The sequence below is a fragment of the Ambystoma mexicanum genome, chromosome 5q (assembly GCF_040938575.1).
Source record: "Ambystoma mexicanum isolate Mex_15411 chromosome 5q, UKY_AmexF1_1, whole genome shotgun sequence".
NCBI lineage: Eukaryota > Metazoa > Chordata > Amphibia > Caudata > Ambystomatidae > Ambystoma > Ambystoma mexicanum.
Window position 1 is genome coordinate 40,576,340 of NC_090933.1, and position 13,892 is coordinate 40,590,231.

General features: G+C 46.0%; 1 protein-coding gene across 3 annotated transcripts in view; it reads left to right on the top strand.

The window, feature by feature from the left end:
- AFG3L2 (AFG3 like matrix AAA peptidase subunit 2) overlaps positions 1-13,892 on the top strand; it is a 1,716,771-nt gene that overhangs the window by 191,076 nt on the left and 1,511,803 nt on the right. The gene's annotated exons all lie outside the window — the stretch shown is intronic.

Consider the following 13,892-nt stretch of genomic DNA (forward strand, 5'->3'; position numbering starts at 1 on the left):
AGTTAATCATAGATCCTCTAATAGTCGCCTTAAAGCTATCCCATATAACCCCTTTCCTAGCAGAACCTTCATTAAGGTAAAAAAAAAAGAAGAATTTGCCATTTGCGACAACAGATCAATCGCTACCTCTTTCTCTTCCAATATTCCTGCTTTTAATCTCCACTTTAAAAAGGTGGGGTTATTGCTTCCATCTGCAAACAAATATCCACCGGTGCATGATCAGAAATCTCTCTCTCCCTAATGTTAACATCTAGCGTTTTGTCCAATAATGTCTTAGTGACTAAAATATAATCCAACCTGGAGAAAGAGTCATGCACCGGGGAGAAGAATGTAAGTTCTTTGTCAGACGGATGTAATTTTCTTCAAATGTCAACCAGCTCAAATCTATCAAGGAAGAAATTGAACTCCCTACAAATACTCACATTAGCATATCTACACGAGCGGACTCTATTAAGCTTGTAATCCCGAATACAATTGAAATCACCCCCTAAAATGATCATCTCACCATGCATTTCGTTCAAACGTTTTGAAACATCATCAAAGAAGCCTTTACCAGGTGTACATGGACCATAAATGCAACCTAGGGTGATCATTTTCCCTTCGTAATGAATATCGGCAAAAATCGTGGGGCCTTCTCCATCCATCACTACTTTTTCAACTTTATATTGCAATCCCTTCTGGAATAAAATACTTACACCACTTGAATTTGTGGAATAACAGATCGATAGGTCCTTGTTATATTTAGAAGTAGTCAGCCAGTGCCTAGTTTCATCAATTAAGTGTGTTTCCTGTAAAAAAAACAATATCAGCCTTGCAACTCCATAGTCTTGCCATAACTTTCCTCCTTTTCGTAGGGCATTTCACACCTCTCAAATTCCATGTTACTACCGTCAGATTATTTTTCCCCATCTCGACGACCTATTCTAAGTGAACAATAAAGTAAAATAGTATGCCATCTCTTCTTATGAGGGACATAGTGCTCACATACACTGTTGTACCAGGAATCATCAAATTTACGTGACATCAAAATTTGAAAACTTAGTAAGGTATCAACACATAAAAACAACACAGAGACAAATACACAGAACACATATCCACAAGACACAACAACGAAACAGAAAGCAAATAATAAAATAAAAGAATCCTAAGGAACCCCTACAGGTAACACTAAATTCCAAACTTCTTTGAACAAACGGCATTCTAACCCCATCCCCTCAAGTTTGTACCTGCCATCTTATTGTATATATCTTGTGTATCCTAGTCTCCCTATCATTCAGAACTAAATTTACTATAACATTACATTTTAGTTTCCCACAAGGCTGCCTCATCTAAATCTATATAAACTACATTCAATTCTCAAAGTCTAACAAATTCTCATAACTCGTAACTTTTTAAACGATATTACCCTTATTAACTATTCTAATTAACCTTTAAAAAACAATGAACCAATGTATTGTATGGTCACCAACATTTAGAATGCAATCTTAAAACTTCCCTTGCATCAGTGACCTATAGTCATCAAATATGATGATTTCATAATGTAGCTGAACTCCACCTCCCCTTATGACAAAAGTCAAGATTCCCAAATGAGCTATCATCATATTAATCTACAAGTCCATTACTATTCACAAATATATTACATACTTAGCACGTAAAGGTTTAGCAATCAAACTATGTCATCAGATATGTTCTACTTTTGGAGTTATCCACCCACATGCCTTCCCCACCATGGATGCACTGTATGACCACATTAGCCAAATTTTAAACATACTAAAAAATCCCCTTAGTCGCACATCCCGGCAATGTTCCCACAATTGTTGGAACCCTTGCAAATGATTCCCTAATCTCATTAACTCCTTGTAATGTTATGTTCCTTTTTCTTTAATGGCCGCATATAAACAAAGACACTGAGTTTTGACAAACTATCAATTCCTCATATCTTCCCCTAAGCCCTCTCCTAGCGCAAAGTTTAGGAAGAACTTGGTATGCGGACCCATACATGCATCCATTTGTTTATCAACTCAAGATGACAACTAACTGAATTTGCAATTCCTTTAACAATAAACAATGGCATGGATTAATCTCATATATTAACAATAAATATAAATAACATTCCATCCCATATGAAGTCTAATAACCTTGTCTAACAATGCTCGCAATGTTACACTATCATGTACACACTAAATGAACATAGTGGAATTCATTTTACTCATTACCAACATTGCAACAGTTCTTTCTTGAAAATCAAATAAATATGTCAGAAGCAAATGTTGCTTTTGTGTAGCACATTCTGCCCTAATAAGTTGTATAATGTTGGTATTGTTTATCAAACAAATCAATAACGGGTCATGGTTGCTCTCAGGGCAATGTCAGACTTCATATGCTTTCATCTGTGCAATTGAAAAGCAAATAATCAGACAGTAGTCTGTTAAATAGCACCTCAGCCCTACTTTGCAAGGTAGTTGGAAATGACAAACTATACATAGAGCCATCTGAAACCCTGCTTATAAAATCTAATGTTTCCATTAGGCCCAGATTCATATGGTAGTACGTACAATATGGGTATTGTCGACGTGTTTTTGTTTTTAAAATGGGAATAATACACACTTGCTCCGATGGGCTGTGCATGTTTGTGTGTTACTTTCCCGTGGCCGGCCGTAGTGAATAATGCCTCTATTGGTAAGGACTATCAAGAGCATATCCCCACCAATACACTTCCATGACAGTGAGCATCCGCGTCGTAAAGCTAACCATTCAAATTGCACCATCGAGAACCCCAGGTGGACGGAAAGCGTCGATTGTACGGCCTCTTTCAGGGACTCGCCCACTTCACAACAGCCAGACTCACTAAACCCATAAAAAATATGGATCGCTCATCTCCACCCAGCTGTTCCAAGTCAAAAGATTGTGCCTGACATGGGAATCCGATTCCAGGCAGCGCCGTGGTTCCGGCTCCTCTGCATATTCACGCTTCATAATACGTTGAGAAGTCGTATAAAAGTAAACATTGCACGCAATGCACGCACAAGTCACGTGTGCTTTCCTCTAAAGTCAAAAACACTGTAACATCCGTACGCAGCATTCAAAGAAAAGCAATACAACAGCAATACACGCGCATCATTCAAATTAGTAAGAAATAAACGGTTTAAACTCACAAGTCCCTCTAATAGTCATCAAAGATAAAAATAAGGATTATAACTAATACAAATGTTCATAAATGCAAAAAAAAAGAAAAACCCCAGTCAGTTAATCAGAATAAAAATGGACCAATGTAGTCATCTTTTCTTTTTTTTTTTTTAAGTTGATCCTGAGCATTCAACAGGTGCCTCCTCCATGGGTTGATGATACAAATCTGAGAGGAAAGCCTCAGCACTTTTTTGATCCATAAAAGAGTGTACAGTTCCATCAAGCACCACTCTTAAAACCGCTGGGTAAATCATGTAGTACTTCAAATGCTTCCCTTTTGCTTTCTCTTTGGCCGTTGCAAAAGCTCTCCTTCTCTCCAGTACGTCCCGACTTAGGTCTCCAAAGAAGATGATTTTATGGGTACCCCAGAACAAGTCTCTCTTCTCTCTTCCCTTTCTAATCACCAATTCTCATACTGGAAACCTCAAAAACTTTATGATAAAGTGTTGGTGTCTTTGTCCTGGTGCTGGTTTAGGGCCCAAGGACCTATGAGCCCTCTCAATCTCCAAAGGGGTTTTATTTCCTTTTTTTAACATGCTTATTTTAAATCGGTTGCGTAAGTGATAACAAAATAGGCATACATTAGATACAAGATAACCTTAAGTTCCAGTTAAGTGAGACCGAGTGAGCATTACACGGTAGGCGGAGAACCATGGCGCTATTAGCGCCATGGTTCATGCCGGTAAAATACCGGCACCGCCTTGGTGGAAAGGGGAATTACCGCCCCATTCCAAGGTTGGCGGGGCGGTAATTCCCCCTTCCACCATTGTCCTTCCCCATTCCCATTTTTGCCCCATAGGGCATAATGGGAATGGGGAAGGCGCTAATTATGGTACCGCAAATTGCGGTACCGTAATTAGCTCCCTGGGTCCCTTTGCGGGTTGGTTTTTAAGGCCTGCAAAAAGCAGGCGTTAAATACCCCAAACCGCAAAGGGACCTCGTAGTAAGGCGGTAAGGATTTACCGGTAAAATACTGGTACTGCCTTGGTGGAAAGGGGAATTACCGCCCCATTCCAAGGTTGGCGGGGTGGTAATTCCCCCTTCCACTATTGTCCTTCCCCATTCCCATTTTTGCCCCATAGGGCATAATGGGAATGGGGAAGGCGCTAATTACGGTACCGCAAATTGCGCTACCGTAATTAGCTCCCTGGGTCCCTTTGCGGGTTGGTTTTTAACGCCTGCAAAAAGCAGGCGTTAAATACCCCAACCCGCAAAGGGACCTCGTAGTAAGGCGGTAAGGATTTACTGGTAAAATACTGGTACCGGTAAACCCTTACCGCCTACCGTGTAATGAGGCCCATAGTCTAGTAGTGGTGCCCAAATCCTGTGGATGCACCACAAAAGCCCTACCTAAAGTCCCCTCACAGGTGGCCAGGAGAGAGCAGACTCTTCCTGATCCCAATCCTGGGGGTGGTGTACTGCCGAGGATGCCCTGGATGGAGACAAGGCCCACGGCAATAGGTTGTTTCCACACAGCGAGACACAGTATTATTCCTCAGATGTTTGTAAGATCATTCCGAAAGAGGTTATAGCATCTTGCCATTCTGATGAACTTCAGTAAATGGTTAAAAATAAGCTAACAAAACCTAAGATTAAATTGTCTAAAGTTGCCACTTCTGCCGACCCGTTCTTCTGTACCCCTAAAGTCCCATATCCTCCCCAATGCCAAAGATATACCAAAAGGAATGACGAACATGTGACTTCTCCTGTCCCACCTGTCTCTAAAAAGGTTAAACCCTATCATTCTTCTTTCAGTAACTTCAGGGGAGGAGAAACCATCCTTAAACCTTTTAAAGTAGTAGGAAAACCAAATTTCTTTAAGGTGGACTACATGTCCCAGTATCACTCGGGGACTGTAACGAAGAAGAGGGCTGGAGAGGCATTTATTTTGACATGTTTTTATTGGCATTTGTATAAATACAACCCTGCATTACGATATTTTGCTTTCTGTTAGCGTCATGCATTTATATAAGTCTATTTAATAACAACAGATAATAACAAACAAAGAAATTAATACACATGCCTTACATTTTACTTGTAGTGTCAGTTGGAGCGAGCGCCTCAGTGTCTGGGGCTCATCTTCTTTTTCCCACTCTGGGTCCTAAGGACGGTCATTATCAGCTGAGTGCGTTAGGGTGACCGCCCGGTCAAGAAGTGCGTGTCTCTTGCCTTGATTGGCATGTTCAGGGGGGTTTGTCGTTGGATGGGTGGAACATGTCCCAGACTAGCGCCTTCCATGCCACACACTTATCATTGCTGTCGGGCTCTGAACTGCTAGCCCCTTCCATCCACACCTTGGGCTCTGCCTTTGCCCATCGTTCAAACTCCCTTCGCCATTTTATGTATTGTGGCCCCCCAGCAGTTTTCCAGGACATGGCGATGGTTCTCTTGGCCACTATGCAAGCCATGTCCATAAACTTAACCACGTGTTTATATTTGCTGATTCAGGGGTGGGCACCAAGCAGGCATTCCTTCGGTGACCACTCTGACCTTGTTATCACAGCCTCCCTGCAGGCTTGCTCTATGCATGCCCAAAAACCTTTCACACGCACACACACCCAAAACATGTGTAGTAGATCAGCTTCCCCGTCTCCGCACCATGGGCATTGTGGACTTGCGTCCTTGTTAAACGTGGCTATCCTGTGCGGGGTCATGTATGTGCGATACAGCATGTTCAGTTGTATTAGTTTGAAACAATGGTTTCTTGATGCTGCTTTGGGGAAGCCCAGTATTCTCTCCCATTCCTTCTCCTTTATGTCCGTGCCCGGATCTGTCTCCCATTGCCCTTGCACTACTATGCCTTTGGGGTTGGGTGCATCTATTAGCATGCTATATAGTCTGGATACCAGCCGCCAGCCATCGTTCAGGTTGTACATCAGGGTCAGCAGTGGGTCTGCCGATGGTTCCTCTGGCCAACCCTCCCACTTTTCCTACCGCCGGACTCTTTGGTACCAAAGAAACTGCCCGCCCGACACCTCCTCTTTTTCTTGCATTGAGTCAAACTCCCCGAAGACCCCGTCTTCGTATACATCACCCCATGTATATTCCCCATCCCTCCCATCGTCTCACCATGACCATGTCAGTGTTAACTCTGCATGTGTCTAACGCTATCGGCACCTCCCGTGAGTAGGGGTTTAAAAGTTTCAGCAAGGCCTGTGCTCTCCTCCATACCTTTCTTCCCAATATCACCACTGACTGGGTGTGTTCCAGGCCTCCCTGTGCCACCCACAGTATGTCTTTCAGCTTAATGGGGGCCACCAAGTGTTGCAATAGTTCATTTTCTGAGGTGGACTCGTCTGCCAGCCATTTAATTATGTGACCGAGTTGGGCCGCTAGATAGTACCTTTCAAGGTTTGGCAATTTCACCCCTCCTTTGTCGTATGTTAGGTATAGTGTTGCGAGCAAGAGTTTGTGGTGGACGGCGCCCCACAAGAATTCTCAGAGCGGCACTTCCCGTGATCGGAAAAAGGACACCCCAACGTTACAGTGCACATTGTTGAACTAGTGCAGGAATCTCGGCAGGATAATCATTTTGGTGATGGCTACCCTACCCAGCAGTGATAGCAGCAGAATTTCATGGATTTCTTCAAACCCTTCACCACCTTTGCTTTATGTTCATGCATCTGTTTTGTTGTATGTCTTATGTTTACCCCTAGGTACTTGAACAAGTCCAACTCCCAACTGAGTCCCACCACTGGTAGTTCACTGACGCTCCTCCCCCTTAGCTCAGCTATCGGGAATATACAAGATTTGGTTCTGCTGAAAGTGATTCCTGACACTCTAGCTTAATTATCGAGTATGTCTAAGATCACTGGGACATTTAGATGCGGATCTCTCACGTATAGCAGCACATCATCCTCGTAAAGCGATCGCAAGTGTCCCACTCCTCCAACCAGGGATGCCAGCATCTAGGTACTGTTTCCTGAGGTATATTGCTATTGGCTCTAGGCCCAGCACATATAGCATTGGGGACAGCGGATAGCCCTGTCTGGTTACCTTCTTTATGTCCCAGATTGTTGACACCAACCTCCCAATTTTTACCCTAGCTATTGGGTTTGTATACAGTATTCGTACCCATTTAATAAATCCCTCCCAGAATCCGTATTCTTTTAGTGTGGTCACCAGCCACTCCCAATATATTGAGTCGAATGCCTTTGTTGCGTCTAGGGAAAGTATAGCATATTCTTCTTGTGATCCCGCTGTTGGTGCAAGGATGTGTTGCAGTCTGCGTAGATTCAACGCAGTGCTCCGCCCTAGGATAAAACCATTTTGGTCACTGTGGATTAGGCCCCCCCCCATTACCCTACTCAGGCGCTTAGCCAGTATTGCAGTCAGGATCTTGACATCGTAATTCAGCATTGCCAGTGGGCGGTCAGAGTCGCATTCGTACATTGGTTTGCCCGGTTTGGGTATTGGTGTGACTAGGGTTTCCCACATGGACTCTGGTAACACCCCTTTAGTATATGCCTCTCTAAACACCTCGAGCAACACCTGAGTCAAAACTGCCTCTTATGTTTTATAGAACTCCAGAGGGAGTCTGTCGCTTCCCAGCATTTTACTCGATGGGAGTGATCTTATCGCCTCTGTAATGTCCTCCCCTGTTATTTCCGCCTCCAAGGTTTCCTGTTGTATTGAGCTTATTTTGGGGAGCACTATTTCATCTAGTATGTCAGTTTGTGTCACCTGATGGTCGTGGCTATAAAGGTGGGAATAAAAGTCCTGAAATGTGTCGTTAATCTCCTGTTGTGACTTGTGCACTGTGCCTGTTATGTCTTTGAGCTCCGTGGTCGGGTGTCGTGGATGTTCCCTTCTACACAGCCAAGCTAGTAGTCTGCCTTGTCTGTCGCCCTCCACGTGTGCTTTGGCGGTTTTCACTGGGTAGTCAAACTTGGAGAGCCTGCCCCATGCTTCCTGGCAGTTCCCTCGCAGCTGTGCCAGCTCTAGCTCCTCCTCCCACGTCCCTTGTGTGTTTGACTCTTTGTACTTTATCTCATCTTCCAATTTTTCCAGTTCCGATCTCAGTGTTTTCCGTATGCCCCCGCTCCTGCAATGACCTCCCCTCTCACCACCACTTTCAGTGCTTCCTAAACCGTGCCCCACCTTTCGACGCTACCTACGTTTCTCTCTACATATTCCCCTAGTTTGTCTTGCAGCTCTTCTGTGAAAGTCTGGTCCGTTAGGGCGTCTGGTGCCATGCGCCACAATGGTATGGGTGGTCTAGGGCCATGTGTTTTCCAGGTCATCAGCAGTGGCGAGTGGTCTGACATTGACCTACCCAAGTACTGTGCCGTTTCTATTTGTGTTTGGTAATTTTTAGCTACAAACAAATAGTCGATTCTAGTGTGCAGGGTGCGTGGCGAGGAGAAGTATGAATAACCCCTATCTGTAGGATGCAGTTCCCTCCACAAATCCACCAGGTCCAGAGCATCTATCAGCGCGTTTAGTGCCCCTGTTGCTGCCTCATTTCTGGTTGCTGTTGGTTTAGACCTGTCCAGCTCCCAATCTCTCACACAATTAAGGTCGCCTCCCTATATAAAAAACATTCTCGACATTATGCTAGCTTGGCACCCAGTGCGTCTAGGTGTTTCGGGATCCCGTGAGTGGGGAAGTACGAGTTTATTATACAAACTTCCACCTGCTCAACACATTCACTTACTGTCAGGTACCGGCCCTCTGGATCTGCCTCCCAACTCAGTAGTTTGAAGGGAACCGCTGGACTTATCCAGGTGAGTACCCCCTGGGCATATTTTGAGTAGGGAGCGCCATAGCATTGCCCATTCCAGTGTTCTGTTACCGCAGCCATAGTTTGCTGTGTCAGGTGGGTCTCCTGCAACAGCGTAATGGCCACCTTTTTCCTGTTGAGAAAGGATTTCACCCGGTTCCTATGCATATATGTTCCCAGACCCCAAACGTTCCATGTCAATACCTTAATTTCGTTGGCCATACCAATATGTAGATCCCCCCCACCGTGCCAGACTCCGAGTTTAAGCTTGCCCAAGTGCTCAACCCCCCAGGCAGCCACCGCCCCTTTCAATCACACAAAAACACTTACGCACACTCGTTGGCACATACCTCACCTTGTGTAGGATTCAAAACATTACAAACTCTGAACCAAACCAAAACTAGAAAACTGCGCTCAGCAGCCACGTTCAGACCATGGCACTTGAGCGCCCCCACCTCTGCTTTGACCCATCCAGGCCACGGCATGCGGGCTATACTGCGTCAGCAACTGGCCAATGCCGAACAATTCATAGGGTGTGCCTGTTCGCCCTGATCGATGTTCCTACCTCGCTCCGGCCAATTGACAGAACAAAGGACTCCATTGTTTCTTATCGCTTACCTGCAGGCTCTTCCGTTGGCATGTTCATCCCTCACCCCCTACCCCCTTTGGGCCGGCTGCTCCTTATGTCGCCGCCTCTTTTCCTTCATCCAAGTTATTATGTTCCAACCACATTGTAGCCGCCGCCGGCATTTTCAAGAAAACAGCCCGTCCTTTTTAAAGTACTTTGAGCCTGGACGGGTACATCAGCATGTACTTGAGGTTCAGTTTCCTGAGCTGTAACTAGTTGGCACAAACTAGTTCCTTGCCCTTTGCACTGCAGGTGTATAGTCCGGATATATGACTATGTTGGCATTATCCCGATGGATCACCCCACCTTCTCTGGAAAATGTCAAGATAGTCTTTCTGTTGTGAAAATGTAGTATTTTTGCTATCATGGTGTGAGGGTGTAAGCCCGGCGGCGGTCTTTTCTGCAGGGATCTGTGGGCCCTCTCTACTACAAACCCTTATGACCCTGGGATTGTGCTCCTGCCCCAATTTCCTGCAGTATCAGATTTTCAACAAAATCTGTTGGGTTGGATCCTTGCATCCCTCCCAGAGCTCCCAGCAGGCTTATGTTGTGCCAGGCGCATCCTTCTGCCCCTGGCCTCTAGCGTCGCATTTCTCCTCTCTAGCTCAGTCAGCCGCTTCTCCAGGTCTTTGGTGGTTTCTGACGTCGCTTTTAGCTGTGTTTTAGCTGTCGTGACTCTCTCTGTGAGGTTGCGGACATCTTGCCTCATCAGTTGCACATCCGATTTGACCTCCTCAATTTTCGTATCTATGAAGGATCTTAGGGCTGCAATTGCTTCCAGCACTTGATCATCTTTAGTGGCGGTCTCCTTGTCTGATTGCACAACTTGTGCCTCTGAGGTAGTTTGTGGTGCCCTTTATGTTTGGCAGCGTTGAAGGAGTACATGATTGTTGGGTCCTTCTTGTTTTTAGTTGAGGGCATGTCTTCAATAGCACCTGGCTATGCAGTGAGTGCAGTCGTTTGGTGAACACACTACTGGTTGTATGTGTTGGCCCTCTCATGGGGGGGGGGGTCCCTCAGATCAGTCCAGCGACTTGCCACCAGGCTTCTTATGTGTGTCTTTGGGCATGTATTTCCTTGCACCAACCGCAGCTTATGGGTGTTTGGCCCTTGTGTGTGGAGTGTCAGCGTTTCACTGATGGCGTTGTTTGTGCCCACCTCGACTCCGTGCTTGGGTTGTGTTGTGATTACCACGGTGTGGTGGTTTGTGGTTTCCCTCTCTGCAGCCAAAGCAGCGTCCCTTTTATGCCCAGCACTCCACCTGTTTGAACTGTGCCCTTGAGGTGGTGTCGCAATTGCAGTGTACGACTATCACTTTGTCTGTCCCTCGTCTCTGCGGTTTGCTTTTCTTGTCGTGTTGTCCCAGCTCGCCGCTTGATCTTGGGCCTGACCCTTTATTCGCTGCTTCCCCGCGGGTCGTGGCAGGATTGTCGTTTCCCTGGTGGTGTGACCTGGCCTCACGCCCCTATGCCGAATTCAATGCAGTCTGTAGGGAGCCTTCACTGCAGCCCCACTGACTTGTACTTCTACGTCGCTAGATACCCCAGCCTACCTTCTGCCAGTCACAGAGCCTTCTCCGGGACCTTGCCTTGATAATCAAGTGTTTCCAGGCCACTGCTTTCGCTTCCCTGCTTAAGTTGGTCTCTGTGCTCCCCTGGCAGACCCTTTCCTCGAGCCGCGCCTCGACTGGGCACCCGCTGCCCGGGCTGATGTGCCGTTGTTTTTGCCTTTTCGCTTAAGTGGACTTTCAACTTGGTCGGACTGCCCGCTGATCCGTGCCGCTGCTTGTACCTTGCAGTCTTCTGGTTGCCCAGTGCGCAACTCCGGGTCGGCTTGTCCGCCCTCTCGCGTCGTCGCCTTTGCTTCGTCTCCTGCGTCTGCTCCATCTCAGCATTTGCAGCGTTCAGACAGCCGCAATGCTGGGCCCGGTACGCTGGGCTTCTTTGCTGCCTCGTATCATCTTGTGTGCTGAGCTGTGCCTCCAACCACTGTCAGTCCGCTGTGTTGGGGCACCCAAGATTGTCTCACGTCTCTGCCTGCTCCAGTGGCCCTTCCTCCTCACCGCTGGGACGCGGTTGCATCATCCATCTTGGTTGCGCAGGGGCCCCACTTCGCCGTCGTTTCACCCAGCAGCCGTCCTCTGAGTTTCAGCTATATTTCGCCCCAAGGTCAGGGAATCGGTCGCAGTGCCCGCAGGCATGAGTGTATCTGCTCAAGTCGTCTTTTTTAGTGAGTTTTACAGTATCATAACAGGATCTTGGCAGGAGCTCTGATCGAACACAGCCTCACACCATGAACTCAGGCCACGCCCCTGACTGGAGAGGCATGTAGCAGCCAAGTACAAGCAGGCAGACCGAATAGATTTTGTGAAGTCAGGCAGTTAGTCTTAAGGCCCTGTACCTGAAGCCAATTAACCCACCTGAGGGGCATAAAAGGCTGCAGCAGGAAGGAGCAGTAGAAAGAAGCTGGACCCAGAGCTGGAAGGTCAGCAGTAGAAGAAGCAGAGCATGAGGCTGGCAGTTCACTAAGAAGTGTGACCACTGAATAGACACCAGAGCCGAGGAAGAGCAATTTCTCTTGCAGGCCCTGAGTTGGTCCTGTGCTTACAAACCCTGTTTGGCTGTGGCTGCATTGGAAGAGACTGTAAGAAGCTGGCAGTCTTCCCAGGTGCGCCTAATTGCTGTGAATGGAGAGCTGAAGTTTTGCATCCACCCGAGGCCCGTGTGCAGAGGCAAGCCGAGGGAAGCTGGAGAAAGAAAGACTCTCCATTATCAATGACTGAACAGAGACACTGGCGCAGCAGAGGAGTGTGGGGTGCCAAGAGTGCCTGTAGCAGTACCAGCAGCAGAAATTAAGTGGGAAAGTAGAAGCTGCCTGCAACCACTGTGATTGTGGAATCAGTGAAGGAAACTACATGCTCCAAATAATCAGGAATAACTTGCTGGGAACTATCCAGAAGAGAAGCTTAATTCTTGTAACATCTTGCACAATTAAACAGTTGTAGAAGTTGCTGAAGTTAGTAGAAGAACAAGCATTACCCAAGCCGGTGGACAAAACCCTTTTCAAGGTGAAATCAGCCCAACTAAGAGCTGAACACCATTGTTTGAAAGTTGTTGAAGCTGTTGTAAACCCACAGTCCCCTGATATTAGGGTGACAAGGTTACCAGAGATGCAAGAGTGGCAATAGAGCTTTGGGGTAACTACTGGAGACCAGGTGTATATGAAGCTGGAGAAGGGGGCTTGGTGCTTGTTAGACGAAATCATGTCTAAATCTGTAGAGGTGTGACTCTTCAAGTCAAGAGAGAGCAGCAGTCTAGGAGCAAAGACAGATTTCGTGGTAGCAGCAAGTGCAAGACAGAAAGGAAAGGCAAAGAGGATGCCCTTTCTTACTATACAAAAGAGAAGAGTGCCTTGCCAACCTGTAGAGGTCAAAGTGTCTTGTTGAAGTTACCTAAAATATCAAGTAGCAGTAGTTCTGTGTTTTGTATATACATTTGTCAGAACAGTATTTCAATGTAGTAGAAGTAGAAGCGGACTGTGGGGCAAAGGAGCCTGCTCTCACAGTATCGTTGGAGGAAGGAAGTTGCTAGATAGAGAGCGTGTGCAAACCCTAAGAAGAAGCATCCTGACAAAGTATATTCAAGACATTGCAGACTTACCAAAGGCCAGAGTTGTTGTTAAGCAGAAGTTATACTTTTGTCCTAAACTTTATCCATTCTTTCATAGAAGGTGGTTATCTAAGAATACCATTGGTGCTGTCGTTTTCTTTGTGGAACTTGGAAAGGGAATCTTTTCATCAAGCGAAGAAGAAACTGCGACAAGTGGATTTTTGTTTGAGTGTACATTTGTTTCTTTGGAACTTTTCAAAGACTGATTTAAGACATTATTTTCCTTGGAAGGAATTGACTTTGGGACATTCTGGGGGGAGCAAGATCTGCCCAGGACAAACAGAAGTCATCCAAGACACTGGTTAATTGCTAATCTTGTGTGTTGTTCAAATGTTACTTTGCATGTTTTGTTTGGTGTGAGGGTTTGTTTAGTGAATGCTAAGAGGTATTCCCTTAGATCCTAGACTAGGTAGGGAATCCCCTGGTAGAGTAGGTTTAGTTATGGTTTATTCACAGTTTTTCTTTAAAATAAAATGTCAAACCTTGAGAAAATTAAGCACAGTTGTGAGCCTCACATTACTGACCCCTCACGATCCTTCCTCCGTCTGGTTTCTCAGTCTTCCTTCTTCACCCTTGACCTCGCCCAACGCACTCTGCCCTGTTTCTTGCATCACCCTTGATACTCCTTCCACTTTTATTGGCGCCCACTTGGTTCCCCCCTCTAATCTCCATCATGTTGTTTTCTTGG